At 46.1% G+C, this 13,272-nt stretch overlaps 1 protein-coding gene across 3 annotated transcripts in view; it reads left to right on the top strand.

Annotated features, from left to right (window-relative positions):
* Positions 1-13,272, top strand: part of TMEM163 (transmembrane protein 163) — a 444,927-nt gene that overhangs the window by 410,399 nt on the left and 21,256 nt on the right. The gene's annotated exons all lie outside the window — the stretch shown is intronic.

Raw genomic sequence — 13,272 nt, 5'->3', positions numbered from 1 at the left:
CCTTCCATGCCACAAGTTATCATGAGGTGTATTTGCATACATCACCTCCATTGTTGCAAATACATCTCATGTACATTCATTATGGATATCATGAAAACTTGATAGACTTGTGGCACTCAAGGACTGGAGGCGCCTATCCTTAGCCTACAGCAGGGGTGACCAACTCTGGTCCTCAAGAGTCACAAACAGGCCTAGTTTTCAAGATATCCATAATGAACATGTTTGAGATATATTTGCATACAACGAAGGCAGTGCATGCAAATCTATCTCATGCATATTCATTGTGAATATCCTGAAAACCAGACCCGTTTGCAGCTGTTGAGGACTGGAGTTGGACACCCCTGGCCTATAGCAACCTGTGCTGCTTATAGCCCAGTGGTCCCCAAAACTGTCCTGGAGGGCCACCAGCCAGTCGGGTTTTTGGGATATCCACAATGAATATGCATGAGAGAAAATTTGCATGTTATGGAGGCAGTGCATGCAAATTTTCTCTCATGCATATTCATTGAGGATATCCCAAAAACCCGACTGGCTGGTGGCCCTCCAGGACAGGTTTGGGGACCACTGTTATAGCCATTTCCTGGCCTCGGTGGAGCTATCTGGTTCTTGGTTAAAAAAAAAAAAAGCTGCCATCCCTACTGAGTTATATGCATAAAAGTTATCAATAAGAATATAATTATGCAAATAAATGAAGATATTGTCTATTTTCAAGAGATGTTTGTGCAACTAAACTATACAATATAGCTAATATGGTGACGCCTCCACCTCCTCCATCCATCCTGATGACAGTGGACTTTCAGGAGGAGCTGGACTGCAGGGTTCGGTAGGCAGTGCTCTGAGCCCTGCGGGGTATCAAGCTGCCGCTGGCACCAGTCCCCATGCCGGTGCCTGCGCCATCTCTCCTGGCATCCCTGCTAGAGCATCTAGACGTCCTTCTGGGCATACTTCCGATGAAGCCGATGCGCAGGGAACCATCAGTTCCCGGCGGCCACCAATGCCCCCCCTCCAGAGCGATTCCTATTATTGGGTCCGAGGAGGAGGAAGAACCCATGTGGCCAACGGTGCCCTCAGGGCCATTAGTGCCATGGCTGGAGTTCCCCAATCCTTTTCACGGATCATCAGGGTTCTTGGTGCCGTTAATGCCCCCGGTGCCATCGATGCCCTCAAAGCTAAAACTGAGAGGCTTGGGCAGGGACCTTCCACGCCAGCTCCTGAGGGACCTTAGTGAGGAGGAGCCCCCATATGACCCCTGGAAAGATGACACATCTGAGTTTTCCTTGGAACTCTCAGATGTCCTTCTTTCCAAGCCATCTGTACCAGAGGAAAGGCGTTGATCTTCCCTGGAGGATCTCTTCTTTGCGGGCTTCGTCTGGGCTGTGGCAGAGGCCATCCTGTTCCAACTCCTCACTGAAGAGGATGCTTGGCACAAAATGCTGGAGGTCCTCCAATTTGTTGATGCCCTGAAAGAGATAGTGGCTGTCCCAGTCCATGAGATTTTCAAGGAACTCCTCCTCAGGATCTGAGAGCACCCGGTGTCCGTTCCTCCAGTCAATCAGAGAATTAGAATGTATAGCAGTGAATGATGACAGACTTAATTGGCATCTCAGAGACATGGTGGAAGGAGGACAACCAATGGGACAGTGCTATACCGGGGTACAAATTATATCGCAATGAGAGAGAGGAGCACCCGGGAGGCGGTGTGGCGCTTTATGTCCGGGATGGCATAGAGTCCAACAGGATAAACATCCTGCATGAGACTAAATACACAATTGAATCTTTATGAGTAGAAATTCCTTATGTGTCGGGGAAGACTATAGTGATAGGAGTATATTACCGTCCACCTGGTCAAGATGGTGAGACTGATAGTGAAATGCTAAGAGAAATTAGGGAAGCTAACCAAATTGGTAGTGCGGTAATAATGGGAGACTTCAATTACCACAGTACACTGGTGCAGGATAAATATTTAATCACCATCAATTTCTATGGTGTACTTGAATTGGATTTTCAGAACATCAAGAATATATATAATTCAAACAGGCAACTCCATGAATTCCAAATAATACTTTAACTTGGTCCCCCGACACGGTCCCGTGTTTCGCTAGGCTGCGTCGGGGGGGAACCAGGGGTACATTCAAATCTAAAGTAATAAAAGCAAAATAAAAGTCAACTCAGGTAAATGGTGAGAAAGGCTACATAGTAACATCCATTAAACAAATGTACATACCTCTGAAATGATACCCGGAGCGCGCAGGCTCTCGCAGGTGTCAGCCATTTAAACACAGAAAAAGGCGCGAACGTGACAGCTCTCGCGAGAGCTGTCAAAAGCCAGCAAATCTCGATGGATCCATGCCTAATAAAACAGGTGCCACTCAATTTCTCTGTTAAGGTCCTGGGGAGCAACTGTGTTAAGCGTAAAGATCCACCTCTGCTCCCTCCGACCCAGAACCTCGGGGAAGTCCCCACCCCGAAGGGGGGGACGTACCACCTCGATAACTGAAAAGGAGAGATCAGAGACGGTGTCTCTGATCTCTGATCTCTGACTGCAGTCATACGACATCGACTTCTGAGTTTACACAACCCAGTACGGGGCGAGTTTTTAAACTCCGCTCCACATCAGACTGCCTTACAAAGGGTGTAGTGTACATTGTAAAATGTCCTTGCTCTCTACTCTATGTAGGCAAAACTACGCGAATGTTGAAGACCCGAATGATTGAACATTGTTCAAATATTCGCCTTCATAGAGTAGACGAGCCTTTGGTTTCGCACTGGATTGAATGTGGTCACACCGTCTCTGATCTCTCCTTTTCAGTTATCGAGGTGGTACGTCCCCCCCTTTGGGGCGGGGACTTCCCCGAGGTTCTGGGTCGGAGGGAGCAGAGGTGGATCTTTACGCTTAACACAGTTGCCCCCCAGGGCCTTAACAGAGAAATTGAGTGGCACCTGTTTTATTAGGGATGGATCCATCGAGATTTGCTGGCTTTTGACAGCTCTCGCGAGAGCTGTCACGTTCGCGCCTTTTTCTGTGTTTAAATGGCTGACACCTGCGAGAGCCTGCGCGCTCCAGGTATCATTTCAGAGGTATGTACATTTGTTTAATGGATGTTACTATGTAGCCTTTCTCACCATTTACCTGAGTTGACTTTTATTTTGCTTTTATTACTTTAGATTTGAATGTACCCCTGGTTCCCCCCCGACGCAGCCTAGCGAAACACGGGACCGTGTCGGGGGACCAAGTTAAAGTATTATTTGGAATTCATAGAGTTGCCTGTTTGAATTATATATATTCTTGATGTTCTGAAAATCCAATTCAAGTACACCATAGAAATTGATGGTGATTAAATATTTATCCTGCACCAGTGTACTGTGATACTTGCTCATGTGCAAGGTTTTGCTTCTCTTCTTTCTGGACCAGACTTCAATTACCCCAATATTGACTTTGTAAATGTATCATCGGTACATGCTAGAGATATAAAGTTCCTGGATGGAATAAATGACATTTTTATGGAGCAATTGGTCCAGGAACTGACAAGAGATGGAGCAATTTTAGATCTAATTCTCAGTGGATGACAGGAGTTGGTGAGAGAGATAATGGTGGTTGGGCCGCTTGGCAATAGTGATCATAATATGATCAAATTTGAATTAATAACTGGAAGAGGAACAGTATGCAAATCCACGGCTCTCGTGCTAAACTTTCAAAAGGGAAGCTTTGATAAAATGAGAAAAATTGTAAGAAAAAACCTGAAAGGAGCAGCTACAAAGGTAAAAAGTGTGCAAGAGGCCTGGTCATTGTTAAATATTACCATCCTAGATGCACAGTCCAGATGTATTCCACACATTAAAAAAGGTGGAAAGAAGGCAAAACGATTACCGGCATGGTTAAAAGGGGAGGTGAAAGAAGCTATTTTAGCCAAAAGATCTTCATTCAAAAATTGGAAGAAGGATCCAACAGAAGAAAATAGGAAAATGCATAAGCATTGGCAAGTTAAATGTAAGACATTGTTAAGACAGGCTAAGAGTGAATTTGAAAAGAATTTGGCCATAGAGGCAAAAGCTCACAATATATCCGAAGCAGAAAGCCTGTGAGGGAGTCAGCACTGTTAGATGATCGAGGGGTTAAAGGGGCACTTAGAGAAGATAAGGCCATCGCGGAAAGATTAAATGATTTCTTTGCTTCGGTGTTTACTAAAGAGTATGTTGGGGAGATACCCGTTCCGGAGAAGGTTTTCATGGGTAATGATTCAGATGGACTGAACCAAATCATGGTGAACCTAGAAGATGTGGTAGGCCTGATTGATAAACTGAAGAGTAGTAAATCACCTGGACCGGATGGTATACACCGCAGGGTTCTAAAGGAACTAAAAAATGAAATTTCAGACCTATTAGTAAAAATTTGTAACCTATCATTAAAATCATCCATTGTACCTGAAGACTGGAGGATAGCTAATGTAACCCCAATATTTAAAAAAGGCTCCCGGGGCGATCCGGGAAACTACAGACCAGTTAGCCTGACTTCAGTGCCAGGAAAAATAGTGGAAAGTGTTCTAAGCATCAAAATCACAGAACATATAGAAAGACATGGTTTAATGGAACAAAGTCAGCATGGCTTTACCCAAGGCAAGTCTTGCCTCACAAATCTGCTTCATTTTTTTGAAGGAGTTAATAAACATGTAGATAAAGGTGAACCGGTAGATGTAGTGTACTTGGATTTTCGGAAGGCGTTTGATAAAGTTCCTCATGAGAGGGTTCTAGAAAAAGTAGCAATGTCCATTCATGGATTACAAACTGGCTAAAAGACAGGAAACAGAGAGTAGGATTAAATGGACAATTTTCTCAGTGGAAGGGAGTGGGCAGTGGAATGCCTCAGGGATCTGTGTTGGGACACTTTCCTTTCAATATTATTATTATTATTATTTATTATTTATAGGTTTTTATATACCGATAGCCGTTTGCACATCGTATCGGTTTACAGATAACTAAAACTTTTTGACAGTGTCATTATACAGAACTTTTGGCACTGCCATTACATAGAACAGTAAACTTTGCATACAAGAAATAAACATCAACAAACAGTAACTGGGTAACTATTTACAGGGAACGAAGGTTCCTCAATTGGAAGCAGATGAGGGAAAATTAACAAGAGCACATAGTGACGGTAGTACGTGGAAAGCATTGTAATCAAATCAAGAGGTCATAGGGGAGAAGGTAATTGAGAGATAAAGACAGCAGAAGCACATTGTAAAAGGTGATACAGGGAATGCATTATATAAATGATCTGGAAAGAAATACGACAAGTGAGGTAATCAAATTTGCAAAGATCTGGAAAGAAGATCTGGAAAGAAATACGATCTGGAAAGAAATACGACAAGTGAGGTAATCAAATTTGCAGATGATACAAAATTGTTCAGAGTAGTTAAATCACAAGCAGATTGTGATAAATTGCAGGAATACCTTGTGAGACTGGAAAATTGGGCATTGAAATGGCAGGTGAAATTTAATGTGGATAAGTGCAAGGTGATGCATATAGGGAAAAATAAACCATGCTATAGTTACACAATGTTAGGTTCCATATTAGGTGCTACGACCCAAGAAAGCGATCTAGGCGTCATAGTGGATAACACATTGAAATCGTCGGTTTAGTGTGCTGCGGCAGTCAAAAAAGCAAACAGAATGTTGGAAATTATTAGGAAGGGAATGGTGAATAAAACGGAAAATGTCATAATGCCTCTGGATCGCTCCACGGTGAGACCCCACCTTGAATACTGTGTACAATTCTGATCGCTGCATCTCAAAAAAGATATAATTGCGATGGAGAAGGTACAGAGAAGGGCAACCAAAATGATAAGGGGAATGGAACAGCTCCCCTATGAGGAAAGACTAAAAAGGTTAGGATTTTTCAGCTTGGAGTATAGACGGCTGAGGGGGGATATGATAGAGGTGTTTAAAATCATGAGAGGTCTAGAACGGGTAGATGTGTATCGGTTATTTAGTCTTTCAGATCATAGAAAGACTAGGGGGCACTCCATGAAGTTAGCATGTGGCACATTTAAAACTAATCGGAGAAAGTTCTTCTTCACTCAGCACACAATTAAACTCTGGAATTTGTTGCCAGAGGACATGGTTAGTTCAGTTAGTATAGCTGTGTTTAAAAAAGGATTGGATACGTTCTTGGTGGAGAAGTCCATTACCTGCTTTTAATTAAGTTGACTTAGAAAATAGCCACTGCTATTACTAGCAACGGTAACATGAAATAGACTTAGTTTTTGGGTACTTGCCAGGTTCTTATGGCCTGGATTGGCCACTGTTGGAAACAGGATGCTGGGCTTGATAGACCTTTGGTCTGACCCAGTATGGCACGTTCTTATGTTCTTAACAAGCCTGGGCTTTGAGAGGTGCCGCTTCCCACACCAGTCTGTGGTGGTGGAGTCTGCCCTCAAGAAAGCCAAGCGTTCCTGCATCCATGCCTCTGCCCCACCAGGTCAGGATCACAGAGCCTAGGATGCCCTAAGAAGGAAAGTTTTTCTGGGTGCTATGCTCATCGCTCGTATCGCGTCCTACCAACTGTATATGACCCAATACCACCAGAACCTGTGGAAACAGGTCCAGGAGTTGTTGGAGTGCCTGCTCCAGCAGCAGCAGGATGCTTTCATGGCGATAGTGCAGCAAGGCCTGGAGGTGGGTAAACATGAGGTGCGGTCCACCTACAAAGTGTTTGAAATGGCAACAAGGGTGTCTGCGCCCGATTCTCGATCTGAAGGCATTGAACAAGTTCTACAAAGAGAAAAGTTCAAGATAGTCTCTTTGGGCGCCCTGATCCCTCTCCTGCAAAAAGGAGACTGGCTCTGCTCCCTCAACCTAAAGGACGCCTACACCCACATTGAGATCTTCCCCATCCACAGGAAGTATGTCCACTTTCTAGATGTCAAGGAGCATTTCCAATACCATATGTTGTCCTTTGGCCTCACTTTGGCCCCATGGGTCTTCACCAAATGCCTGGCAGTTGTGGGGGCACACCTGCACCGGAAAGGAGTGCACATGTATCCCTATCTGGACGATTGATTAATCAGAACACCACCCAGCAGAGGGCGCTCCGCTCTGTGTCCAAAACTGCCTGTGTGCTGCAGTCTCTGCGGTTTGTCATCAACTACCCCAAGTCCCATCTCAGCTTATCCCCACATCTGGGCTTTACTGGGGCCAGACTGGACACTGTTCAGGCCAAGGTGTTTCTGTCCCATGACCAAGCGCTTCCTCTGGCATCACTGGCTAGTTTGGTCCACCACAGTCATCAGGTTTCTGCTCGCTTGTCGCTCCATCTTCTAGGTCATATGGCTGCATCTGTTCATGTTATCCCATTCACCCGCTTGTGTATGCGCAGTGATCAATGGACCCAGCGCTCTCAGTGGTTGCAGGCAACTCAGGACCTCAATGCACCCGTCTGCATCACACAGCCTCTCAGCCTTCCCTGTCCTGATGGGAAAATCTCTCCAATCTGGAACAGGGACTTCCATTTCAATTTTCCTCGCAGCAGATTGTGCTCACCACTGATGCATCCACCCTGGGTTTGGGGGTGGGGTGGGGGGGCACATGTGAACAGCCTCTGTACACAGGGTTGATGGACGGAACAGAAAGCTCACTGCCAGATCAACTTCCTGGAGCTCAAAGCAATTCGCTATGCTCTCTGGGTGTTTCGGGATCATTTATCCCACAAAGCTGTCCTCATCCAAACGGACAATCAGGTGGTGATGTGGTATATCAACAAACAGGGAGGCACGGACTCCTTCCTCCTCTGTCAGGAGGCAATGCAGATATAGTCCTGGGCCCTATCCGAGGACATGCTCTTGTGAGAGATTTATCCTGCGGGGACAGAAAATGTTGTGGTGGACTGATTGAGTCAGGCATTCAGTCCACACGAGTGATCGCTGGATCCCTTAGTAGCGGGCCGGATCTTCTGCCTGTGAGGAACACTGGAAGTGGATCTCTTTGCTTTCCCTTGCAACAGCAAAGTCAGCCACTTCTGCTCCCTGTACAAGAGCCACAGAAAGTCAGCCTCGAACGCCTTTGCCCGCCACTGGGGTAAGGGTCTTTTATATGCGTATCCTCCACTTTCGCTGATAATGGAGACTCTCATGAAGCTCCAGCAGGACAAAGGGACCATGATCTTGGTGAGCTCCGTACTGGCCGAGGCAGGTCTGGTTTCCAATCCTGCAGGACTGTCTGTCAGAGAGCCCATCTGTCTGGGGACCTCCCCTGATCTGATCACACAGGATCGTGGCAGGCTGCACCATTCAAATCTCAGGTCATTATCTCTGACGTCCTGGATGTTGAGAGGCTAGTCCTGCAGTCCCTTGAACTCTCTGACGAAGTGTCCCAGGTACTGGTAGCTTCAAGAAAGCCTTCCACTAGGAAGTCTTACAGGCTGAAGTGGAGGAGATACTCCATCTGGTGTGGAGGTCATGGCTTGGATCCATTAGTCTGCCCCATGTTGCAGTTGCTGAACTACCTGTGGCACATCTCTGAAGCTGGCCTAAAGACCAACTTGGTCATGGTACACCTGAGTGCCATCAGCGCTTACCATCAAGGTATTGGTGGTACACACATCTCTGTGCAGCCCATAGTAGGGTGATTTATGCGGGGCTTGCTTCAGATGAAGTCCCCCCATGCTTCCTCCTGTTGTGTCCTGGGAGCTCAATGTGGTGCTAGCATAGCTCGTGCATGACCCGTTCAAGCCTATGTGCTCCTGCGATCTGAGGTCCTAACCTGGAAGGTTCTCCTCTTTGTGGCGGTCACTTCGGCTCCCAGTTAGCGAGCTTCAGACATTGGTGATGTATCCGCCCTACATGAAATTCTTTCATGATAGGGGTGGTCCTGCGTACTCACCCTAAGTTTCTGCCTGAGGTGGTGATAGATTTTCATCTAAACCAATCTATTATTCTGCCCACCTTTTTCTCAAGGCCTCATTTCCACCAGGGCAAACAGGATTTACACAGTTTGGACTGTAAGAGGGCTTTGGCTTTCTATCTAGAATGCACTGCAGGCCACAGGCAGTCCATGCAACTCTTCATATCCTTTGACAAGAATGGGCGTTGCGGTGGGCAAACAAACTCTGTCCAACTGGCTGGCAGATTGCATCGCCTTCTGCTATGCGCAGGCGGACCTTCAGCTTGGAGGTCGCGTTACGGCTCACTCAGTGAGAGCCATGGCAGCATTGGTGGTCCACTAACGAGTGATCCCCATTGCCGAAATCTGCAGAGCCACAACGTGGAGTTCTCTACACATGTTTACTGCTCACTACTGCTTGGACAAGGATGCATATATGCGTATCCTCCACTTTCGCTGATAATGTTGCGATGGAGAAGGTACAGAGAAGGGCAACCAAAATGATAAAGGGGATGGAACAGCTCCCCTATGAGGAAAGGCTGAAGAGGTTAGGGCTGTTCAGCTTTGAGAAGAGACAGCTGAGGGGGGATATGATAGAGGTCTTTAAGATCATGAGAGGTCTTGAACGAGTAGATGTGACTCGGTTATTTACACTTTCGAATAATAGAAGGACTAGGGGGCATTCCATGAAGTTAGCAAGTAGCACATTTAAGACTAATCGGAGAAAATTATTTTTCACTCAACGCACAATAAAGCTTTGGAATTTGTTGCCAGAGGATGTGGTTAGTGCAGTTAGTGTAGCTGGGTTCAAAAAAGGTTTGGATAAGTTCTTGGAGGAGAAGTCCATTAATGACTATTAATCAATTATACTTAGGGAATAGCCACTGCTATTAATTGCATCAGTAGCATGGGTTCTTCTTAGTGTTTGGGTAATTGCCAGGTTCTTGTGGCCTGTTTTTGCCCTCTGTTGGAAACAGGATGCTGGGCTTGTTGGACCCTTGGTCTGACCCAGCATGGCAATTTCTTATGTTCTTATGATGGTTGACAAGATAGTAACTTTGGCCAATTTGTCCTTCGTAACTTCTTCCAGGCTTAAAAACCCAACTCTCCCTGCCTAGGGCCCATTGTTGTGTTCATGCTGCCTCCCTGTGTTACCAACAGTGCCACAGTTATGTTTGTTCCCTTTGGCACCTGATTCAGTGCCTATTGGTCATAAACCTTACCGGGAGCAGCCTGTAGCTTGGTATTCACCCATCTGTGAGGACTACCATCCTGCTTATCCTAGGAGAAAGCAAAGTTTCTCACCTGTAACAGGTGTTCTCCTAGGACAGCAGGATGTTAGTCCTCAGGAAACCCACCCACCACCTGCGGAATTGGGTTCTCCTGCATTTTATTTTATTTTTTCACTCATAATTCTATGTTACAAGACTGAAGAGGGACCCCACTTGGACGTGCAGATAGTGACATTCTGGGCATGCTCAGTGTGCCAGTCAAAGTTCTAGAAACTTTGACAAAAACTTTGCATGCCGGGCTCCATCTGATGATGTCACCCATCTGTGAGGACTAACATCCTGCTGTCCTTGGAGAACACATGATACAGGTAAGCAACTCTGCTCTCCAGCCATATGAAATGCAAACAGTTTTGAAATATCCAAAGGCAGGGAAACATTTTCTAAAAGTTTTTCCTACACAGTCCCAGAATACAAGGGTATCTCCTCAAACTGCTTGAGTCCTGGAACTGTACTCAGGTGACTTCTCTCCTAGCTCTTCCAAAAGGTGTCGTCTTCTTTGGAGTCAGGAAGATATTCCTCTCCCAGCAGAATAATGCCTCATTTTCAGTCATGCAGCTGGATAACGTTAGGATAGCTGAAGTGTAGTCTTAAAGTTACCTGGATGAGTTAACTTTAGGATAGATGGGTATCTTTATTAGCACTCCTGCCCCACTGATATCTTAGATAAGTTAGCTGGATAAGTTTATCTGGCTAGCTTTGCCAGCTGGCAGGTAGCTGAATATGGCGTTGGTGTGTTTGTTAAGAGTGCACACATACTATGGATGCTACATTTTAGTAGGTGTGCTAAAAAAAAAAAAAGCTTAGGAGGTAATTTTCAAAAGGATTTATGCACATAAATGGGCTTTTGAACATTATTTTTATGCATGTAATTCCTTTGAAAATTACCTCCTGGGTGCATTCCCTATTAATTGCTATTTTAGCTTGCATGAATTTTAGCACAAGTTTTAGTGCATAGCCCCATAATGTGAGAGAGCATTTAGAAATATATTTAGGGAGATAAATGCGTAAGAATTATCTGTTAATATCTTACCCATCTTATAATCACAGTCCTCAGTGGTAGCTCAAGGGTAGATTCTGCAGTAAGAGTTTGGAAGCTCTATGGCAAGGTTTCTCTGAATTGTACAGCAATTATGTTGTTAGCACCGCCGGCTGCGGCAGCCCACGACCGAGGCCGGGTGTCATGGCCGCCGGCCGCAGCGGGCCACAACCGGGGTCTGGCTGGCGGCCGCGGCGAAGATAGCTCACCCGAGGTGTCGGGAATCCTCGAGGGCTCCTACGGTGCAGGCAGCCCCTTCGGTTTCTCCTACGGCCGCTTCCGCGGCCAGGCTCAGCCGCATGGTTCCTTGGCCGGGTCGGCTCCTCCCCCTCTGACTCTGCTAGAGCCGCACGCGCGGCTGACTTTAATTCTTAAAGGAGCCATGACAGGAAATAGTCATGGCTCCTCCTGAGTCTCCTCCCCTGGCTTCCTGGCTGGGTTTGATCCTGAGCTCCGTGTTCCTGGTTTGGTTCTTCGTCCCTCTCTGCTTCCCACTCCATTGGATTGACTCTTGGCTTCTGACCTTGGACTGGCGTTCGTGTTTCCCTGGCTTGATCCTGGTACGGCTTGCAACCCTTCTCCTGATTTCTCCTGGACTGGCTTCGGATCCTTCTCCTGTTTTGATCTTGGACTGGACTTCGACCCTTCTTGTGTACCGACCCTTCTTGTGTACAGACCTTCTTGTGTCCAGCTTTGGACTACTCTGCGACTCCATCCTCAAGACTACTATGACCTGCTGGAGGCGCCAGCCATCTGGAACCCACGACCCGCAGGAGGCGCCTGCATCCAGACCTTTCTTCAGTCTTCAGGGGAGTCTCCTAAGTCCCAGCAGCCGGGTCCCTATGGGCTCCTCCTGGGGGGATCACGAGCTTCCAGGGTGAAGTCTTCGTTCAACAGCTACAGCCTTCGGCCTCGCCATCTGACGGTAGAGACTTAAGGGGATAATTTCCTTTTAGATAGCGCTGACTCTATCTCAGAACAGGGGTCCACCTCATGATTCATAACATATGTGGCATATTTTCATAAATTTACACTCTGGTCCCCCTCACTCACTCTTACCTCTGCACCCTCTCTGATCTCCTGACTCTTTCCTCCATCATATCTCCTCACATACTCCTCCCCACCCCTCCCACCCTCTCTGGTCCCTTTGCTCACCCTCCCATTCCAGCTCAGGGCTAAGAGGAGACCAGCAGCAGTGAGGTACCATGTGCCGCTCTCTCCTCCTGCTGCTCAGGTTAGTTTTGCTCTTTGAACTGTGCGACACAGTGTAGTACTGTACAGTTCAAAGTTCCCAAACCAGCCCTGAGCTGCAGAGTAGGATGATGCAGCCCAAAGTGCTGCACAGCTATTATCCCTCCTCCTAGCCCCAAGCCAAAATGGGCAGGTAAGCAAGGAACTTGAAGGTGGGGAGAGCGGAGATTGAGGAAGAGGTGAGATGCCCTATGGCCACTTCTGCTTTGATTCGGCACCCAGATTCCTGCTTGCCAATTCCTCAGCAAGAGCCAGATTTTTGTGGCCTTTAGCATAGCTGTGGGAGACATGGGGCTCTGCTTATTGAAACATCAAAGAGAGAAAAAAAAGGTTCATATGTGTATTTGCTTGAGTTTGGTTTTAAAAGTGGAGATTCAGCATAGTAACGTAATAAAAGGTTGACTTGAATATCAGATAATGGAAGGAGAAATATAATAAATATTTCAGAACCTATGGGTATCCTTATCTGTTACAGGGTTATTCCAGTTTATGCCAGACCCCCATATGCTATTTATACTGATCTATAATTTGCTGAATGGTCATATTTAAAATTCAAGCCATCTGCTTCAAATAAGCTTTGTATTCTGTTATGGTACATGGATAGCCACTGTGAGGTTTTTGCAAATAGTTTTTCATGGAGCGTAAGTAGCTATTGAAAATTTCTGTGGGTTTTATCCATATGTGTTGGTACAATTTACCAATTGCCTTCAAAAGTAATTTATTTTTTATTAAGCTTGTGTAAAATGTGCCTAAATGCACCCTCTTGGATTGGGCTAATGTTCATAAGCAAATTTGCAAAGCCATCTTCTACTTGCAGAA

Source organism: Rhinatrema bivittatum, chromosome 6 (assembly GCF_901001135.1).
Source record: "Rhinatrema bivittatum chromosome 6, aRhiBiv1.1, whole genome shotgun sequence".
NCBI classification, from domain to species: domain Eukaryota; kingdom Metazoa; phylum Chordata; class Amphibia; order Gymnophiona; family Rhinatrematidae; genus Rhinatrema; species Rhinatrema bivittatum.
The sequence above is the reverse complement of the archived record's forward strand: the minus strand, read 5'-3'. Positions and strand labels throughout refer to the sequence as shown.